Here is a 21,160-nt window from a genome sequence, read left to right as displayed (position 1 = left end):
GCCTGACATTCCCAGAGCAGCAAAAATGTTCCTGCAGGGAAAGGAAGCCAACATCTAGTGAAATGGTTTATGATCTCTAAAGTCTCTTTCAGCCTAAAAGATTATATGAGTCTATAAACTTATTATTGTGGGAAAGTGAGGAAGACAACCAAACAGAATGAAAGTTCTAACTTCTTTTGTTTTTCTAGAATAAATTTGGTTGACTAAATAAAGGTTTATTAGCTCAGGGATTCATCCCATACATTCTGCTATCATATTGGTCTCCAAGTCACAATCTTTTTATTTTTTATTCTCTTTCTTATAAATATTTTGGCAAAAACATCCCAGCAGAAAAATACTAAACTGGAAAGGTGTAAGACTTCTATTAGTGTATCCAAAGTCTTCATAAATGAGGCTTTCTCCGAATGTTTAGAATAATTTTATCAATCCTTTTCAAATTGAGCTGGCAACAGTTGTTGATTTGGGAAGGATTGGTAAAAAAATGAAATATTTGTTTTCCCTGTGTCCCACCCCAAACCAAAACTGTGAAATTATTCACTTCTAATTGCTACTTAAATAGAAGATTTTCATGAAATTCCCAAATAAGAGCAGGTCACCACTCCTGACTTTAAATTACCTATTCCCATCTGTTCCCCAGAAAACCACAACAGGAATGACAGTAACTCACATGGAGTCAATGCACAAATAATCCTATAATGGACCAGGCTACTGTGATTTTCTGCAGACAATGAAATGTCTTCTGTCTGACTTGCTGCTTACAATTCAGGGACTAGAAATTATTTTTTATTCCTTTCAGCACAGTGGATGATATAGGAAAATTACTTGCCTGAAGAGAAGTTGTTACCCAAATTGCAATAATTGAGTTAAATAAACACCATCAGGAACTTTCTCTATCATCCACGATCACTCCTTTTCATAGAAAAAACTGTGAAGCATAATTCTGGGCATAATGTCTCTAGAGAATTCCTTTTCATTATTTCTCTGTTGTTGCTGATGTCTTGCAATCAAATAGTCAAATGTTTATTTGAGAAAAGAACAAGTGATATACACACCAAACACAGAACTTCACCTCTCCTCAGACATAATTACATGGTAGAAAAAATCTACCATGATTAATATCCTCTTCTCAATTTTGATGGTCATTAAAGTGACACAAAATATTCCTAGTATTCCTTCCCCATCCCCCCACTACCAGTATTTCCTGGGGTTAAAACGAGTGTCTGCTGTCATTGTTGTTGTTATTATTAAGGGTTTATTTTGGCCAACAGAGAAAAGGCATCAGTTGTAGTAATGCAGTTATCTCACAACTCCAGCCATGTAATTTCAGAGTTTTTTGAAAGTACTGTCTTTTCTTGGCACTTCTCAGAAGATTGCTGAGGAGAAATGCTCATTTACTAAAGTGACTGAAAAACATTGTCACTCCAAATCAACACAGCCATTTAATGAAAATGGGCTTTTCAGTAATATAATAGATGCTGCCAAAGCAGTGATCAAAGAGAGAAGAAAGGGAATGAACTAAGGAACATGAGCTGTTAGAAATTTCAACTCTATTTTGCTAAGCTGTCTGCCAAAAGATGATATCTGCCCTGTTAAATAATTTCCTTCACCAGCTTCAGCTACTTGAAAATGTCTTCACTTTTTTTCATGGATCACATATTGGCTAATAAGGTGAAAGGTTTAATTCTTGTCATGTTAATATGAATCATTAATACATAAGCATTTTTAAAAGTGCTTTCACTGCAACTAGTATTCAGATTATGTCCAAAGCACGTATTTTGGGTTTTGTCTCTTAATTTTTTCCTTCTGAAACTATTGCTCCATCTTCCAAATTCATTAATTAATATGAGATTTACCTTTAGGTTTCTATAATAAATAGCTGGTTACGTGTCTAACCTTTTCTTCCACAGTCTTTTATGATAAAGTCCAATATTTCAAGATTTTTTCCATCCATATTGAGAATGAATTTCTGAAATATGTATTTATTTGATGAAGTAAATTTACACAATGGAACTCCATACCTTAGAATACTTCTGATGCTATATCATGGGGGAACATTCAAAACTGTAAAAAATCTGTCCAGAATTAGAACAACTGTAACAATAGGAGTCTGGTGATTCAGCTAAAGAAAAAGCAAAATAACACCTCTTTTGGGGTTAATCCAAGTGTTTTTTCTCATTTTGAAATTAAATATTTTATTAATTTGCTCAATTCTCTAATGAAAATTGTATTACATGAAAATTAAAATGTTCTTTATTTCCTTTCACTTAAGTAAAATCCAAATTCAGGAACACCTCTGACTGACCAACACTGTACATTTCAAAGAATACCTCACCCACTAAATCTTCATTGGTTTTCACTATGTAATGTTAGTGCACTTCTAAAGGAAGTCTTATGGTCTAGGGCTGATGAAATTTATCTTAAAACAATGAGGGAGGCCTAACTAAGTACTCTAATCTGTTAATTAAAACCTTATTTCATCTTGCTTTTGAAAAATCTAATTCAGACCTCTTAATCTTAGGAAAAGGTTTTAAAAGAGGTGCCTGCTTTTCTCTTTAGTTTTTTCCTGCTATGTGCAAGTAATTCCGTTACCTCTGTTGCACTGTTGTGAAATCTAAGTGAAATAATGGCATGGATTCATTTTGGTTATAATATAAGCAATACATTCAGAAGCTAAATAATTTTTTTTCCCTGAAGCATATAAATAACATTTGTTTTTACCAGTGCCACAGCCAAATCAGTGATCAAAACCAATGATCAAATTATACTTTTTAGAAAACTCTCAGTGGAGAGAGGATGAGAAAATATTCACAGTATTTTCCATCACATTCTGTCATTCTAACTTCCTAGAAAATCTGGCTCGCACATACATAATTGATGCCCATCTTTGCAGGTGATAAAATCTCTTCTAACATCTTCAAGGTTGTGTGCATAATTGAAACTGAAGACTCTGCTTAGCCAACTTCATGGCAATCTTATCAGGAAGAAGAGGCATCTATGAAGATGGAGAGGAATAAAAAGGGATTCTCAAGTTCTGAAAATAAGATTTTTCCTTTCTCTGTCAAAAAATGTAAATGCTTCAGGCAGTCTTATTATTCCTACTCAGATTCTTTCTAGGTTTCATAGATGGAATTATTGCCCCTGTCACAAATACATTTGCAACCATGTTAAAATCTTTAAAAATTTCAGTATCAAGTTATGAAGAAAACAGTGTCTCTTCTATAAATGCAGCTCATTCTAAAGATGCTGAATCACAAATATCTCCTTCCCTCTGTTTGTATTCCTGTTCTTTTTTCATTATCTTTTGACCATTATTTGTAAAGATATTGGTTTTTCTTCATTTAAATCCCTACTTCCTCATCTAACTCACTTCTGCTACAACATCTACTAGTTTTGAATCTTTAAAAAATGTTAAAAGTAATAAAACATAAATGACTTATCCTCAATATATATTAGCTTTTTATCTGTTTCATGGCTTGTAATTTTCAGGGGGTTTGGATGAAATTCATCCTCTTTCATTATTATCACAGCAGGAAGCTGCGAATATGTAGTTTTGATTTGTTTCTGATTCTCTTTAATCTGTCTCCAGTTGCCCCGCATATCTTCCACTCCGTGATATAGTGTATATTGATCATCCTTAATAGTTAACACATGCTTTTTCCTTTCCATAATACCCTGAGACAGAACACTGAGAAGTAACTTAATTTCTGTCAGAAAAGTGCCATTGTTTTAGATCTGATACTGTAGAAAAAACAGATGTTATCAAAGTCCTTGAAAGTTGTACCTGACCATTTACGTCAGAAGATTCTACTTCCAAGTGGTTAAAATTAGGTCTATTGGAAGCAGAAAATAAGTCAGGAAATATAATTTTTTTTTTTAGAGTTCCCTAAATCACTAATGGAAAAAATTGTCTGTTTTGAAAAAGTGTTTTTGAAAGGAATGGAGCTGGCAAAGTCTTATATGACTGGTGTAGCCAAGGGTGTATCATTGAATGGCCCCATACTTTCAAGGCAATAGCTGTTAAAAAGCCTTTAATTCAGACTGCAAGAGTAAGGGCTTAGGATGCATCTAATTTTCTCTTCTCTTTGCTCCCTTAGCTGCCCCTCATATCTTGCTGGATAAATTTTTTCAATCTCCAAACTGAAAACAATGAAAAATATGATAAAACCATTTGTTATCCCCTTGTTTCTACATCACTAATGACCCAGAACATTAGTCAAATACACACAGTCCAACTGTTCATTTTACTGCTTGGAATGGTAGTTGAAGTTCAATGCCATATCTTGTATATTGGCTTGTCAGCCCTAGACTGCAGTCTGTTTTTTTGTGAGTTACAGATTAGGTGATTAAAGCCAATGCAGCATGAAGACAAAAAATTAATCCTTTAATAAATAGACAAAATTTATATAATAAAAAAAAATCTTGTGAATATTCTGATTCATTCTTTGTGCTTGCCTCCTCACTTGGGGTTTCATATTTCATTCTTCACCTTTTGGTAAATATTTGTGGATTCTCAATTTGCAATAAGCTTCAGTGGACCTGACTGCATGATTAGTTGTTGTCTCTCACTTGCTTATTTTTCATGGTAGAAGTTTTCTATGTTTCTGTGTTTCTGTGTTACAGTTAGGGCTCTGAAGGGAAGGCTGAGGTGCACTACTGCAAAAGAAGGAGTATCTGTGCTCTGGGTATGTGCATCCTCTTGAAATCAGTGTGTATGAATAAAATAAAAGGGAATTAAAATTGTCAGGGAATTGGAATAGCCAGAATGACAAGCACTGAGATATCTAAACCCAGGAAACAAAAAAACACCAGAGGCTAATGGCAGAGAATCTACTTTTCAAATGAACAAAGATGTTCTAGTGAAAATTATCAAGACAGAGTGCCATTTGAATTATACTACCATAAACAGGGAAGGGTCAAAATTAGCCATATCCTGTAGCAGGATTTCTCCTAAATAGTTTCACCTATGTTTTAATTGATTCTAACTGTTCTAATTAAGATGAAATGTTCCAATTCATATTTTTTTGTAAGTTCACAGACTACAGGTTTTTACTTTGAAATCTGTATATAACATTTAAAATATATTTTTTTTCTTTAGAGAATTGTTTTAAAACTCAATATTAATAAAATAGGAACCCTATTTAAAAAGTCTGGAATGAAAATAGACATCCAGAATTTTCCAGGTTTACAATTCAGTGAAAGGATTGGTGTTTATTTCTTGTCCTTTTTATATTTTAATTTTTTTCTAACAACACACTTGCTATTTTAAGGTTTTCTTAAGCAGTGAATAATAATTAAAAAAATTACTACGAATTTACTAGGTTAAAAAGACCAATGAATTAATAAGTTCATTTAAACATTCAGTATGGTTTCTAGAAAATTTTCAATCAAAACTATTATGCAAATTTGCATCCATTATTTGCTTGATTTTTGCTTACTTTTCCATTTCGTAACAATTATTTTCTCAGCCAAATATGTCAACACTGAAATCTGGAGGTCTTTTTTTAAGCTCTCTACCAACAAAAGCAGAAGGAAGGTAACAGTTTCCTAACATTCCCAGGTGCTAGGAGGGAGTGTTCAGTGGGAAGAGTTGTTTGTTCATTTATGTGGGTGGTTTAAAGGGAGAATGAAAAACAGGGTGTCTCTGTGTGTTCCTTCTATACTGCATTTTAAAATTAATAACACAAATACTGAGGAGGAGACAATGAAATTCATCAAAGCAGAACACTAAATATATATATGTGTGTACAAACACATACATAAAAATTCAGATATATGACCATACTTGTGATTGCACAGAGACAGATTCATAGGTTAAGTAAACCTACTCCTCTGCTGCCTCTACTTGTTTGACAGGTATCAATCAGTTTTAAAGCATTGAGTAAAAAGAAGAAAGTGCCACTGACCTGATGCATGTCTCATAACTGGATAACTCAGGAAGCTCTGAGAAGTTTATGTGATCTGTAATGAAGTTTATATCAAGACCAGATATAGATTTATTCTAGAAACTCAATTTCTGTATGCATTCTGCATCTGTTCCTGAAATAGTATTTTCCTCTTAGAAGAAAATTCATAGTATTAGCATAAGTGACTTCCCCTGAAATCTTAGAGAAATGCTGATAAGAGTACTACAGTGGCAGAAGGCATAAATGCCATAAGCAATATAGAACAAATATTTTCAAAATTTTTAAAATTATTACTCCATTTATTACTTCATTACTTCATTATGTCTTACTTCATTTTCATATTTTTAAGAGGGAAAAAGAATGTATTCTGAGCAAATAATAGGCTCAGGAATTCTCATCAATCTGGGATTCTTTAAAATTCTAGAAATTAATTTTCTGTGGTTTTTGTTGTTGTTGTTTGTGGTGGTGGTGGTGTTTTCTTTTTTGTTTTTTTTTTTTTTTTCTTTTAAGAACAAGAAATTCTTTTTATTTCAGGTTTAATTGCTGACCTTTAAGTACATTTTTTTCTTTCTGTTCTGATTATCAAACTTAATTTCACCCAAATTATAAATTTAGCCCAAAAGCACTAACTTCTCTAGTCCTTTGCAAAAGATAGGAAAGTCCACTAGATAATTCAGAACAAGAGAATAATTTTAGATTTTTTTTGTACTACATCTGACTCTCAGCAAGTCCTACAGAGACAGTTCTATTAAGTCATTCTGTATAGTATAAAATTAGCTTTTGTGAATCCATCTTTCGTGTCTGCTCTCTTGGCTTCACCTGTGGGTTTTTTTCTTCCCTCAGTTCCTTTTTCCTGGGAGTTCTCTCCTACAGTAGGTCAGGTTAAATTCCACCTGTTCTTTAGAAGCCATCAGAAACTTTCAGTATCCTCCTATGCTACTCAAAACTTTAAATCAAGGAAAGCCAAAAAAAGTACTTCAAACAGCTCTCCTCTTTCTGTCTCTACTTGCAGAGATGTGGGAGAACTGAAGTTGCTTTCTGCTTTTCTGATATCTTATAACCAGAAGAAGGAACATAAGGAAAGTCTTTTTTTTTCCCCTTAAAAATAATCAATCTTTCTTTGAGAACATAGAAGGTCAGTGTCTGTCAGCCTTATTTTTACTGATGTGGTGAGAAATATTGGATTTCTAGCTTAGACATAATTATATTCTTAGCAGGTAACTTGGTTTGAACCTCTCTCCTTTGATTCTGGGTCTCCTAAATCATTAACCTTTACTAATTGTCCTCTGGAGTTCTGTACAGAGTCCTTGACATTGCTCATTGTTTCCCATATATTTTCACTTGTGTCACAAATGAATGATTTGGTTGGCTTAAAGGATCAGTATCAGAGGTATTAGCAAGAAAAGGTTTTAATATGATGTTGAGTGCATCCATCACAACTTGACTGATTTAAAAAATGTCATAGAAAAATATTCTGCCTTTGTGGAGGGGGAAAAGAGGAATTAAAAGCACCATTGTTTTTCTGAGTATTTTCTAAATTTATCTTCCACTTGGACATGATCATTGACCTGGAGGCCAGCCTGTACACACTGACTGGGGATTGTGGTCAGACTGCCCAAGCTTAACCCCTTCTTGAGCAGCTGGGCTACACCTACAGCGCTTGGCCTTGAGTGTCCTGGAGTCCTCTGTGGCTCCAAAACCATGTTGGCTTTCCTATTTCACAGGATCTAAAATAATATGATTGTCTCACCACAGTGGTGACCGTAAGAGCGGTGTTTCTCTGACTTCAAAGGAGCAGTATGACAACACAGGGGGAGTTTGGAGTTGAGAGCCTGATGGAACTGTGCACGATAGTTCAGAAGGCTGGATGGGCCCAAGTCCCAGCTACAACTCTTCTAAATTTCACAATGGGAGCTGCCTTCCTAGGCTGTTCACAGAACCAAGAACATATTTCAGAGGGAAAATGCTGACTGACTTCAAAGCAGTAAAGTTGCATTCATGCAGCATAAATGGTGAGGCTACCAAGACCCAGGGATCAGCTAGGGAGATATTAATTAGCAGTGTGAAATACCCACTGAGAAAGAGTAAAAACACTTGTAGCATACAGTGAGAAAGATAAAATGTAACTTATCTCTCATTAGACTGAAAAATTTTAACAACTATTATTTATTTTTTTTAAGAGACATTTGTGTAAGACAAACATGTTTAACTCCAAGAGATATGTTATATGAATTTTATTCTGGAATATTAGGAAGCTGTGCTGTTCAACCTGTCCATTTTTAGTGCTTGTTACTAATTTTAAGATAATGTTTTACAAATTATGTTGACCACTTCTATTTCTTGAAATTAGCAGTTTTAAATAGATATTTTTTTTCTGTGTAAAAAGGCAATGTAACACAATTCTTGAATTTTGATCCAGAATGGTTATATGCATTAACTGTAGTTAATTTTATTAATTTATTTTAGGTCAACAGTCTTGCGAGAAACTAATATTTCACTTTTATTGCAAAAGATAAAATGTATGTTCTCTAAATACAGAACAAGAATATGGAGTGGCTACCCCAAGCCAAAACAATTTTCTTAGGACAATGTTTCCCATTCAAAATTAATAAATCTTCTGAGATTCAGAGTATTGCAGCCACTAAGTTTCACTTCACTTCTCTGAAGAAAATTTTTATTTAACTTTTATCCATTTATTCCACTTTCTCAGGATATGTATATATATCCTATTTTTGCCTTTGGTCTGTGACTTTAAAAGATTTAATGGAAGTATAAAATCACTAAAGAAACACAGAAAAATGGAATTTCTGCTTCTTGTTCTTCATTCATAATCACAAACAGCAGTAGGACAGTATAAACACACTTAAATATATTTAAATCACAGTACGCGTAGGAGTATGTATATCAGGCTTCCAAACAGCAATTGGATTTCAGTAAAGCATTTGGTACTCTCTCAGAGGACCCTCCTGGACAAAATGTCCAACATTCAGGTGGATAAACACATTATGTGATGGGTGAGAAACTGGCTCACGGGTTGGGCCCAAATAGTTACAGTGAATGGGGGTAATATCAGACTGATGAGCGGTCAGCAGTGGGGTTCAGCAGGGCTCCATCCTCAGTCCTGTGCTCTTCAACATCTTCACAAATAACTTGGACACAGGACTGGAAGGGAGTACTAAGTAAAATTGGAAGACAATACAAAACTAGGAGGAGCTGTTGACTCCCTCAAAGTCAGGGAGGCCCTGCAGAGAGACCTTGACCGATTAGAGAACTGGGAAATCACCAACCGTATGAAGTTCTACAAGGGCAAGTGCTGAATTCTGCAACTGGGCAGGGGCAACCCACCCTGGTTGTGTGTACTGTCCAAGGAATGAGAGGCTGGAAATCATTGCCACAACAAGGGACCTCAGGGTTCTGGTCAATGGCAATCTGAAGATGAGTCAGCAGCCAGGAGGGTCAGCTGTGTCCTGGGGGGCAGCAGGCACAGCATCTCCAGCCAGGCAAGGGAAGGGATTGTCCCCTCTCCTCTGCACTGGGGTGGCCTCACCTCAGGTGCTGTGTGCAGGTTTGGGCACCACAACAGAAGAAAGATATCAAGTCATTAGAGAGTGTCCGAAGGAGGGCAGCAAAGATGGGGAAGGGTCTGGGGGCAAGCTGTATGAGGAGCAGCTGAGGTCACTTGGCTTCTTCAGCCTGGAGAAGAGGAGACTTAAGAGGAGACTTCATTGCAGCTACAACTTCCTCATGAGGGAAAAAGGAGGGACAAACACGTCTCTCTGGTGACCAGTGACAGGACTCTGGGGAATGGCCTGAAATGGCATCAGGGGAGGTTTAGATTGAATGTTAGAGAAAGATTCTTCACCCAGAGGGTTGTTGGACAGAGGAACAGGTTCCCCAGTGAAGTGGTCACAACACTAGGCTGACAGAGGTCAAGAAGCATTTGGATGATGCCCTTGGGCACATGATGTGACTCTTGGGGATGGTCTTGTGCAGGGTCAGGAGTTATACTTGATGATCCTCATGGGTCCCTTCCAATCCAGTGTATTATGTAATTCTGTAATAATCTTTCAGACCCAATCTTTAGTGCATACAGTACTGCCACCTTTTGGTTGTAATTGTCACTGCTAAATATAGGTAGCCGCATTACAAACATTTTGTCTCAAAAACTTCATCATAGTCAAAACTTAAACATGCTAGATAAAATATGCAATTTGCGGAATTTAAGTTCCGTGGCAGTCTTTCAGGATTTTCAGAACAAGATGTTCAAGTTTATGTGAATTAACTTGCGCTACTTACCATTACATTTCTAAGTTAGCCAAAGCCTGTATGTGAGGCCCGGGTCTACAAATTTGATGATTTGGCTTCCCAAAAGGTTACTTACTCAATATGTGTTTTTAAACTTGTGACATCAGCCAATGCATTTTCTTTCACTCTGTTTGAAAAACTAGACCTTAGGGGACAGTAGATCTTGTAAAATACTTACACCCTACCTGCTGCTTCTAGAGATCCATCAGAAGGCTAGAACAATCACACATTTTTCAGACTCCTGCTTTCTGGCAAGGTTTAGAGCTAATCACAAACTTTCACATTTAAATATCTATGAGATAACTTGGGACCCATTATTTTCAAAGATGTGTTTTGGTAAAAATATTCACCCAATATAAATATGGGTGAAGGAATTAAAAGAGTAAGTGAAAACTGTGAAGGTTTAATGTATGTATTTATATCATTCACAGCTGATGTAATTCTAAAGTAAGGCAAACATTACTGTCATGTTAAATGTTAGACGTTCCTGAAATTATCTAGTCCTTGTGACATCTACATGTAGATGTCTCCATGTAAACTGCATATCTAAGCTCCTGTTACATCCAATGTAAACCTTGGTTTTGGTTCAGTTGTTGCCCAAACAGTGGGAAATATATACATATATATACATATATATATGGAATACACAACACGAGGTGTTGGAAACAATAATGCTTTCTGTAAGGTCAGATGAAGTTCAAACAATATATGTATGTTAAGGCATGTCAAATACCACTGAGCATTTATGTTCAGTCTTGTCTTTACATTACAGGTAATTTAAATGCCCAGGTGCAGGTGTCTACTTCTGTACCTGATCTCACCCCATACTGCCTGTTGAATTTGAAGTCTGTTCTTACACTGACTTCAATACATATATGTAGATCCAAATGTTAGTCAAAAATGCTTTTAGGGGAAAAAAAGTGCTTACTTTGCCTTCTTCGAATCTCAGCAGTGTAATGAAGATGTATCAAGTAGTTGTTGCTAACTCAATTGCAATAATACAAGAGTATATGAAGGGTGGCCTCACTCTTAACAGACTTCAACAAACAATGCCAGCACAAACAGACCCAAGTAAGAGTAGGAAGATTCGCTAATAGACAAAACCTTTTCAATTTCTAACCCTTTTCGTTGGTGTTACAGTCATCCAATGTTCCTCTGGGTCCAGAGGGAAAAAGCTCCTGCGGTTGAGCAAAATAAAATTGTGTGCATTTATGGTGGAGTTATACCAGTACCGCACAGTCACAGCCAGGAGAAGTGCGGTGCCTGTGGCCCTCCCAGGCCCGGACACGACTCTGGGCTCCCTGTGTGGGTTCAGAGAAAGAGAAAAACTCTGTATAGCCGCAGGTAACATTGAAAAATAGACCAAAATGGGAATGACAATGTGTTAATTAATGCTCAAACCTGTTATTTCTTAGACTGGAAGTCCATTATAACTATGATGAGATGCAGCATATAAAAGAAATATAAATCAAAAAAAGCAATGTAACATGAGGAAATAATGATTCAGGATAATTGTCTCTCCAGAGTAATCTGCAGAAAAAGTGCTATAAATTAACAATCAGTTCATCAGAAAATAAAATGTGTTATTTAAATTTAAGAATCTCTTTCAGGTGAGAATCTTGCAACATCACCATAATATATATTTCAACTGAGCACACTAATTTATTTGGACACTTCAGCCAAGTATAGTGTTTTTATTAAATGATTCTTTTAGTACTGCATTTTAATATCATTTATTCAGTATTGTTATACTTCAGATTATTTTCCCCTTTTATTCAATTTATTCTGTGTATTTCTGTGTTAAAATCCTTGATGATCTTACAGAAAAGATAGATCAGCAATTTTAACACAGTTTTTCTCCACAAGACATTTTGCAGGTTTCAAAAAGCTGTAGAGAATACCACTTACAACATGACCTTTATCACCTGAAGAAGTTAAAGTTATAATGAGGTTTCCCAAGCTATTTGCAGGAAGTGTTATGGACTTGATGTGATATATACACCTGAATTTTACTGACATCATGCTATTTGGGATTCTGAGATGACATTTTAAGACAAATCTTTCCGCATGACCTTCTTAGTTACCAAAAGTTTAATTCCATTTTTATTTCTATATAGAATTTACAGTGCACGGAGTGGTACTTGGAATTAAAAAGCCATTTGACTCCAACTGTCTTCAGCACTGGGTGCCAAAACCTAAAATGTCTTTTGAATTTTTTTCTTTGCTTGAACTGGCCTTTTCAATAGATTGGATTGGACTGCTCTGCTCAAGAATTCTGGTCGAGGCAGGGAAAATTGGTCTTGTGTCAGAGTTATGGCCTTAATAGCATTTAAAACAGCCTGTTTTGCTATCCTAGGGAGTAAAATCCCTTAACACATTTTGGCCCCCCCAAGGGGACTGTCACATTATGATGTGTTGTGCCGTCTCCCTGACAACTGAAGAAACAGATCTTGAAGTCATGACAGGTTCTTCTGACTGGCACTTGCAGAAAGTGTCTTTTGACATGGGGAAGATATTTTGGCATTTTTTTATGACTGTATAATCATTCCCACAGTGTTGCCTGTGTAATAAAAGTGCCTTCAACAGATCTGCCCCATTATACTTTTCTCACAGAAACATCAATCAGCTATGAACAAGTAAGCACTGAAAAATAATAAAACACAGAGAAATGAACCTTCAAGAAAAGCTTCCTGTTTTAATTGGTCAACTTAGTATAAAATTCTCTGTGATCTATTTCAGGTCTGTCAACTCCCATTAATAGATACTCAACCCTTGCAGAGTTCATTGGCAGATTATTCTAAAACTAATAAATAAGACGAAAAAATTGTGCATTTTTAATTTTCAGATTTAATTTTAACACACATTTTATAAAATACCTGAACAAGAGACGAATGGAAAGAGAAACTAATATGTATACTGTTATATGTTTAATATGGTATTGATATGGTTTTAACATTTTTATTCAATCAGCAAATCCTGGTGAAATTCTTGGAGGAAAACCAATCACAACAGAAACAAATATTGGTCTTGCAGAAACACAAGGAATCTGCTTCAGGAAGACTGTCTATTTCATGTAGAGACTTCTGCCTTGGAGAAATAGAGAGGAAGGCTTGATTAGTAAGGAAAAAAAACCCTCTCACAAACTGAAGGCTGCCTAACTGGGCAGCTTTTATGCATGACCCACTGCTGGTTAGCTAAGCACAGGTTACAAAATCCAGAAAAGAGCACGTGCGTCAGTCACAAGTAAGTATGGAAAAACCTGTTCTTTCAAAAAGAAAAGAGAAAAAGTAAGATTTAAGAATTTTTTTTTCCAAATTATGTAAATTGGATTAGCTGCCATTTATTTCTATTGAAGATTCAATACTTCGATCAATAAGAAGAAATGTAATCTTTGAAATAATAATATATAAAACTGTCCACTGAAAATATTATTCAGTGGTAAACTAATATCACTAATAGATATGTTAATCAAACATGAATGATTTTACTAGGCAGTGATATTCATCATCCTTAAATATTGTGGGGGGTTTAATTTTTTCATACAAAATTAATGTCAGCATGTCTGACTATATTTTTATGAGAAAATATTGTTTTAGAGACATCTGTATTTGTATTTCAATCTTCCAATTTATTAAGAAGGTACAGTTACTTTATGTATCTATATCTATATCTATATCTATATCTCTACCAACATCAATATCATCTGTGTAAGTATCTACATCTATCTATCTGCATACATCTACATATATATATATATAATTAATTTAATAAAAATATAATTATTAGTCTTTCATTTTATGAGTTTTGGAACCAAATCAGTTTGAAAATAATCAAACAACCCGAGATCTTTTTGACTGACTTTAATTTTTTCCAAAATCACTCCTTCACTAAAATCCAATGCACAACTCAGCAGAGCTGTCATGTTTTATTTGTGTAAGACCTGGAATACATAAATAAGACTTTTGCAGTGAAGAACAAGGTAATTTGACAGAACATGATAAAAAACTATCACAACAACTTCCTGAGCAATTATTTTTTGGCCTACTAACTCCCCTTACAGCTTCTGGGAAAATATAGAAATTAATGACATTGTATGGTATTATTTACTCACAAATAATTTTAGGATTAAATCATTTGTTATGGAAATCTACCAGCTTTTCTTTTGTGTATATGCGTGTAAGAAAGTACTCATAAATAATTTTATAAAGAGCAGGGATAAGAAAGACTTGATGGACAGTGCTCTAGAAAAGCATTATTGCTCTGAGTCGCTCTCTCTCACAGCTGGCTTTTCCACTCCTAATTACTACCTTAAGGAAAAATCATCTTATCTACCTGCTATTCTTGCAGGCTGCAGGCTGCTGTACTCCTGCTCAGTGTCCCACTTTTCTATTTATAGGCTTGGATATTTTTCTTTCTATTTCATGCTCTCCCAGTTTGTTGCACCCGTCCTCTCCACAGGAGTAGAGTCCCACGTATGTGCTCAGAAGGGCGTATGTACATTTCTTTATGGGTTGCAGCTTAGATCTGTACAGGGCTGGGGATCAAACAGGGAAGTGAACCGGAACTGCAGTCAAGTATTTGCAGGCAAATAGCAAAATGACTGACTTTTGTGCAGAAAGAAGGATCCTTATCCTCTTGTATGTTTTGATTCATTGCCTTTACTGTGTATTAGGTGCTCCCATAAGAAATAATACCTAAAAAAGGCCAAAACAGAAACAAACATAAAAATCCTACCCACAAAACAAAAAAACACCCCGCAGAGGTCTAATCTTTATAACTTGGACTAAATGTGGGGGGGTGTAATTTGCATTGCCCACTTCAGATCTGTGTAAAAGACTGGCTGTATGGTTAGAAGATGGGGCCCTGTTCCCATTCCCCTGGTGATTTTGCCACATGAACTAGCTCAATGTGTGAGCAGATGGGCTGCTGCGATACAGGGAGAAAGGAAGGCCCGGAAAATCCCTGTGAATGGAAACTACCCATAAGATGCCTTTTCTTGTACTGTCAAACCTGAGTTATATTTTACAAATGGGTGGCATCATGATCTCATTTTCAGATGGCTCACCTTATGCAAATTAATGAAATTCATTGTCCCTTAGCCTTAAATGAACATGAGTATCCCACATGGCTCTAGCTTCCAGGACTATTTAAACTTTTACAATTTAGGTTTCTATGGACAACTGATTCAATAGTGAAGGGATGATTTGGTTTTGTTTTTCCTTCACAAATTTTGTAATGATGATCTTTTCCCACCAATTATATTGGAGTTTTATACCATATTTTATTTACATTTTGGTCTAGAATATGGATCAGTAATTTAGTTCTAGTTTCTTCATGTCTTAAAGCTCTACTTTTATCTGTTAGCTTTGAAGAAATTTTTATAGGGATAACAGAATCTTTAGCTTTTCAGAATACATAACACATTAAAGACACAAAGCACCACAGTTAAAGGAAATCTACAGCATTGCCATTGATTTTGGTATGAAATAACTCATGATATTAAATTTCTAGAATTTAATATATTTATGAGGATTAAGTTAGCAAAAGCAGAGGATATCTCTTCTGCTTTTCTTGAGGTTGTTTCCAACTTTGATAATATTTATGGCACACCTGCATTTTTGGACTAACAGATGTTCTTGATTGAACCAGGAAAGACGGCCCAGAGGTGGTATCTACCAGTGTCCTTATGTCCATTGGCTGGTCATATCATTAGGATTAATCAACAGAAATAAATTATCCACAGGAAATAATTAAATATAGAAAAACTATGGGGGATATTTTGGGGGATTTTACATATGAATTATAGTGCTACTACACTGCAAGATTGAATACTCCTGTTATATGAATGAAATATTCTTGGTAATGTTTTTGACAATGAAATATAATTTTTGACTTCCAAAACAGAGATGGAAAGAAAGTCCCTTTCATGTAGCCATATTTCAGAAAAACTTTAAGGAAATGGGAAGCATAAAACTCTGCTCTCATTCCAACCCCATTGGATTCACTAATATCCCTGCCCTGTCCCCCTCCAAATCAAATTTTCCTTCATTAAAATTTTAGTGTGATACTGTTTGGATCCATTTACATAAGTAGAGCTCATTGTGTATTGCTTGGGTTTAAAAAACAACACAACAAAACAAATCAAACAATTTATTCTGTGATAAATAAGAAATAAACCCATTAAAATTTACTAGCAGATTATTTCTATGAAGCTTTTGCTTGCATCATTTCCCAATGGATCTATTTTCTGCTTATTCTCCTAGGCCCTGCAAAATAAGGTAGAAGAATACAGACAAATACAATATAGAATGTATACATTTGAAGAAGAGACTGAAAACCAAAATAATTCAAAAGGTAGCAACATTTTGCTATAGATATTTGTGAACATTTTGAAATCTACCTCAGAGTGGAAAAAAGCCCCCAGACCAAATCAAACCCAAACTCAAAACCCAGGGTCACCTAAAAGTAGTTTTAAGAATATGCTGATTTTTTAAAAAGAATTTCCAATTATTTCATTTAAAGAATCCAAACCATGTTATGTAAGATTATGCAAATGGTCACATAATAATTTTTTTCATAACTTGTTTTATTATTAGGGCAAAGAAATTTCTAGTTTCTGTCAGGAGCATTTAAGTTAGGAGCAACAGCGAGGAAGGATAGAGGAAAAAATTAAGAAGATGCAGATAAGGCTATTTGCATCTTAGTAATGGCTCCTACCGGGTGCTTTAGCAGTGGCTAAATTCAATCAGGATTTACAAATGTTTGTCAAGGACCATGTATTTTTTACCACTTCTCAAATTTTAAAGTAGACCAAATATCTTCTTGTTGATAAATTCTGCCATTAAGTAAGGTTTTTCTGCAAAACATTTCTCTTCGCATATCCTACCCTTTCTTGGTTTTTTTCATGTTCTAATGAAGATTATTAATAATTTTTATAAGTAAATACCATTGTTTAACTATAAAGAAACACACTGAAAAGAAAATTGAACAGAATAATTTTCATTTTCAAGTTATCTGAATGCACAGTGACATCCCTCACGTTACATGATTTATGCACACAAATAATAGTAAAGATATATGCACTGAAAAGTGTAGATACTAGACTCTGTGGAATGCCATAGAACTCAGGACAAGTGAGAAATAATAATAAAAAAAAACCCAAAACCCAAAAACTGACAAGCTTTTCTTAATCGTCCTAACGTATTCCACCCCTTATAAGAGAGCATGTGCCATAAATTTTTTACCTAGAAAACATTCCTGTCCTTGTGGAAATGAATGGCAATACGTGATTTCTTTGGGCGCTTTTCCTTATTTTTCCGTATTGTGTTTCTTTAAGAGGATCTACAGAGATTGTCATCAGTCCCTTTCTAAAGAAACAAACTAGAAAAGTCACCTCCAAATGCTAGGGGGGTTTATATAAGGATTTCTTTGACTGAAGGAAATTTACAGCCCTTTTATTTTTTCTTTTTTTCTCCAATAGAACAACTGATAAAAAATACTTAAAAATACTTAAAATACTTAAAAACAAGCAGATAATGAAGTCAGAAAGCAATCTTTCAAAAATGGAAGAGGCAGGGAAAACTCCTCCTAAATGACTAGATATTTTTGGCAGTTGTGTGTGCCCCTTTCACCTTTACTTAGATGCATTCCTTATGACACAAAGCTTTGGAAAGGAAATCATATAATAAAGTAAAATATATTTGCCAAGAGCATATGATAAGTGAAAAGATAACAGCAGTCTTTATGGGCACTGTGGTTTTATCTTCGAGAACTTGGAAGAAAATAAATAAATTCACAAGAAGGGACAGTCATACATTACCAGAATCTTTCCTGTGCTTCAGATATTGCCAGAAAACTGAGATGAGTTTTGCATTCACAAATGAAACACGACACAATCTTGTTTTGCATGGGCTTGCTTTCTGTAATGAAAGTTTTACACAGCTTTGCTTCATGAAGTAAAATGTTGATTGAAAATATTTGTGACAGTTGTGGGTAGTTAACAAAGTTACTATTACAGTACTTCAATAAAATGATGCCACTGTAAATGCTGGGCACTAAACTGCTGCTGGAGTACACAGCAGCATTTTAGACACTGCTGTGTGTGAGCTCACATTTCATTAAATGAGTCACTACTTCTGACTGACACCCCATTTGCTCAGTGGAAACACTGAAGTTATTTACTGGATGGAAAAATGAAGCCAAACATGAATTTATATCCCCACACTTTGTGATAGCAAAAATTCTGGCTTGCTTGTCAGAATTTGCAGAGTATGAAAAAGCCATTTAAAATTTGTTAAGCCTTCTGAAAAAGTATTGATTGAGAAGATACAGTCTGAGTGAACACAAATATTGTTACAATAGTTTTTATGACATTTATGTGTGTCAATGGGTGTTGAAACTCTAGATTATGAGAGATAATATGTCTTATAATACAGCCATGTCAGGGCTTTTCTTTTACTTTTTACAGTTTTGATTTTCTCAGGGTATTTGAAGTTATGCTTACAATGGATCAAATTAAATTAAAAAATAAAAAAAATAATATTCCAATGCAATAAATTCACATTTATAGAATTGTTTTCACAGGCTTTGTGCTCTTTAATTCTTTAGTTTTCTTACATTAAAACAATAATTTTGCACATTTCCTTGCCTTTAGATATATTAAAGATTTAACTGACTCTAGCTTATTAAATGATGCTGTATATTTTCTAAGCTCTTCTACACTACGTATACATTAAGAAAGTATCCATAATTCAATCACATACATTTTATAGGAGTTGAAAAGTTAAATAAGAGTCTGATCTATTCCAGGAACCTTATATCTCCAACAGACAGGAATTCTATAGGAAAGAAGACTTCCTTCTAACTCTCTGTCTTCTACCATTTCCTTTTCTTCCTTTTGGCTGAAAGAACTACAGAAGTTCTTAAAGGGAGCCAAAGAATAAAGGATACAGCTGTGTACTGGACAAGGTTAAAAATCTGCCTGGGGTGCAGTTGAAAGCAGTTTAATATCCTTGTAAGTTAAATGTGCATAACTAATCTGACAGTGTTACAGGCTGTGCCACAAAGAATGTATACTAGAGGTAGACTGGGGGGTAATGGCCTGGAATCTGTGCCATGCTGTCATGGAGCATAGACCAATAGTAAAAAATTCTTGTAAGACCCATGCTCACACAAAACATAATAAACTCTGTAAGGTTAAAAGTGTGAATCAAAAAACAGAGTCCAAGATTTATTTTTCTTCTTCCATCCCACGGTCCAAGCTTCTCTCAGAATAAACAAATAAGTAAGTAAATATAAAGTGCAATTCAAGTCTACTTAATCTGAAATCAGAAGATATGATGTGTTTGATACAACTTCAATACAAAAATTGAAGTTCTGATTTATATTTTTTCCCAGATCTAATAACTCAAAGTGAAGATTCAGAGACACTTGGACTCCGAAAAATGTAGTCAAGGAGTCATATCAAAGCTCTTTTTCAAGTTAATGAGAGACATTTCCAGCTAGTGATTCATTCTGTTTTAAAGCAGATAAATAATGTTAATTACCCCCAGGGTACAGCTGCACTGATTATTGACAACTACTAAAACATGAGTTATGCCTAGATACTTATTTACTTTCTTATGCTGAAGTTAAACAAAAAAATCTCACTCTTAGTGCTTTTCCTCTCTCATACTTCTGTACAATATGTGGGTTTGTACAGACAATTTAAGGGTGCTTTTTCAAATTTAATATTTAATTTTCCATCTTGTCTTAGGAAATAAGATTAATTTTAAAGTCTAACACTCTAAACACCCAAATATTTTTATATTACAAAAAGTTGTGTCCTTCTGCAATCCACTACATTTATCCAGTTTTATAATATTTCTTTATGACTGTCTTTCACCAGAGAAAATATAAATTGGAAGTTCCTCATAATAGGCATAGTAGATGAAAAGCAAAAAAATAAAGAAAGAATGTGTAAAAGAACAAAAATAATCAAGTGGCAGGTAACAACACCAGAACACATATCAAGTCTGTATTATTAGTATATATTATATTATATTATATTAATTATATTACATTACATTACATTACATTACATTACATTACATTACATTAATATTGTTTCAGCTGTTTCTACAGTTTTAGTAAAGCTCATTAAATAAACTTGGAAATGAAAATCTTAGCTACCAAAGGCAACTGGAGTTCAACTCATATTATGGAGTCCAATCGTTTAAAAGAAACCCAATTTTTTTAAATTAGTGTTCAATGTGAAAAGAAAAAGAAACAAAAATAACAGAAATATTGGCACTGGAAGACTGGTGTACAGGGTTGTGATGACTGAAGCACATGGGTAAAAGCATCTGATTGTGAATTGAATGCTTTATTGTACTTCATTGCAGCATTACATTACTCTTTTCAGTGTCTGCCTGAGTCAAGCAGAACAAAATCTGTGACATTTCAACCCAGCTGAGATTCTGAGGAGATTAGACTGAGCAACACTATGGTGGACAGGTACAAACACATGTTTTTACAAAGTGGGCATCTTTTTTTTTTGAGCTTCTTCATTATTGCCATTGGAGCTATAAGATAAAGATAATATATAAACTATTCTTCTCCAAAGCTCTGCATTAATTTTTGAGAATTTACTGACTGTACCATGTTCTTATGTAAAATTTGGTGTGGTTAAAAGACGACAGTGTTAACAGAATGTGTTGATGAACCAGAGTCGTTCTGGTAGTTCTGTGGATTAACTTCAATAGGCATTTTACGAAGAGGGAGTTGCACTTGTCTTTCCATGCCTTTCACTTTATGATCTAATTACTGGAATAATGTATTTATATTAACGAATTCTTTTATTTTGATGAGCAGTATTTTGTGGTATCCTGTTTTGTTTTCAACATGTTCTGCATATGTACCCATGCATTCATTACTCTTTTTCCTTATTTATAATACAAAGTCCATGACTTGTC

At 34.6% G+C, this 21,160-nt stretch overlaps 1 long non-coding RNA gene across 1 annotated transcript in view; it reads left to right on the top strand.

The window, feature by feature from the left end:
• LOC135451521 (uncharacterized) overlaps positions 1-21,160 on the top strand; it is a 90,652-nt gene that overhangs the window by 49,245 nt on the left and 20,247 nt on the right. The window contains exon 2 of the long non-coding RNA XR_010441354.1: positions 20,611-20,702. This is a non-coding gene — a long non-coding RNA (uncharacterized LOC135451521). The remainder of the gene's footprint in view (positions 1-20,610; positions 20,703-21,160) is intronic.

The sequence above is a fragment of the Zonotrichia leucophrys genome, chromosome 1 (genome assembly GCF_028769735.1).
Source record: "Zonotrichia leucophrys gambelii isolate GWCS_2022_RI chromosome 1, RI_Zleu_2.0, whole genome shotgun sequence".
Taxonomy (NCBI): Eukaryota; Metazoa; Chordata; class Aves; order Passeriformes; family Passerellidae; genus Zonotrichia; species Zonotrichia leucophrys.
Note: the sequence above shows the minus strand (reverse complement) of the source record. Positions and strands in the feature narration are given on the sequence as shown.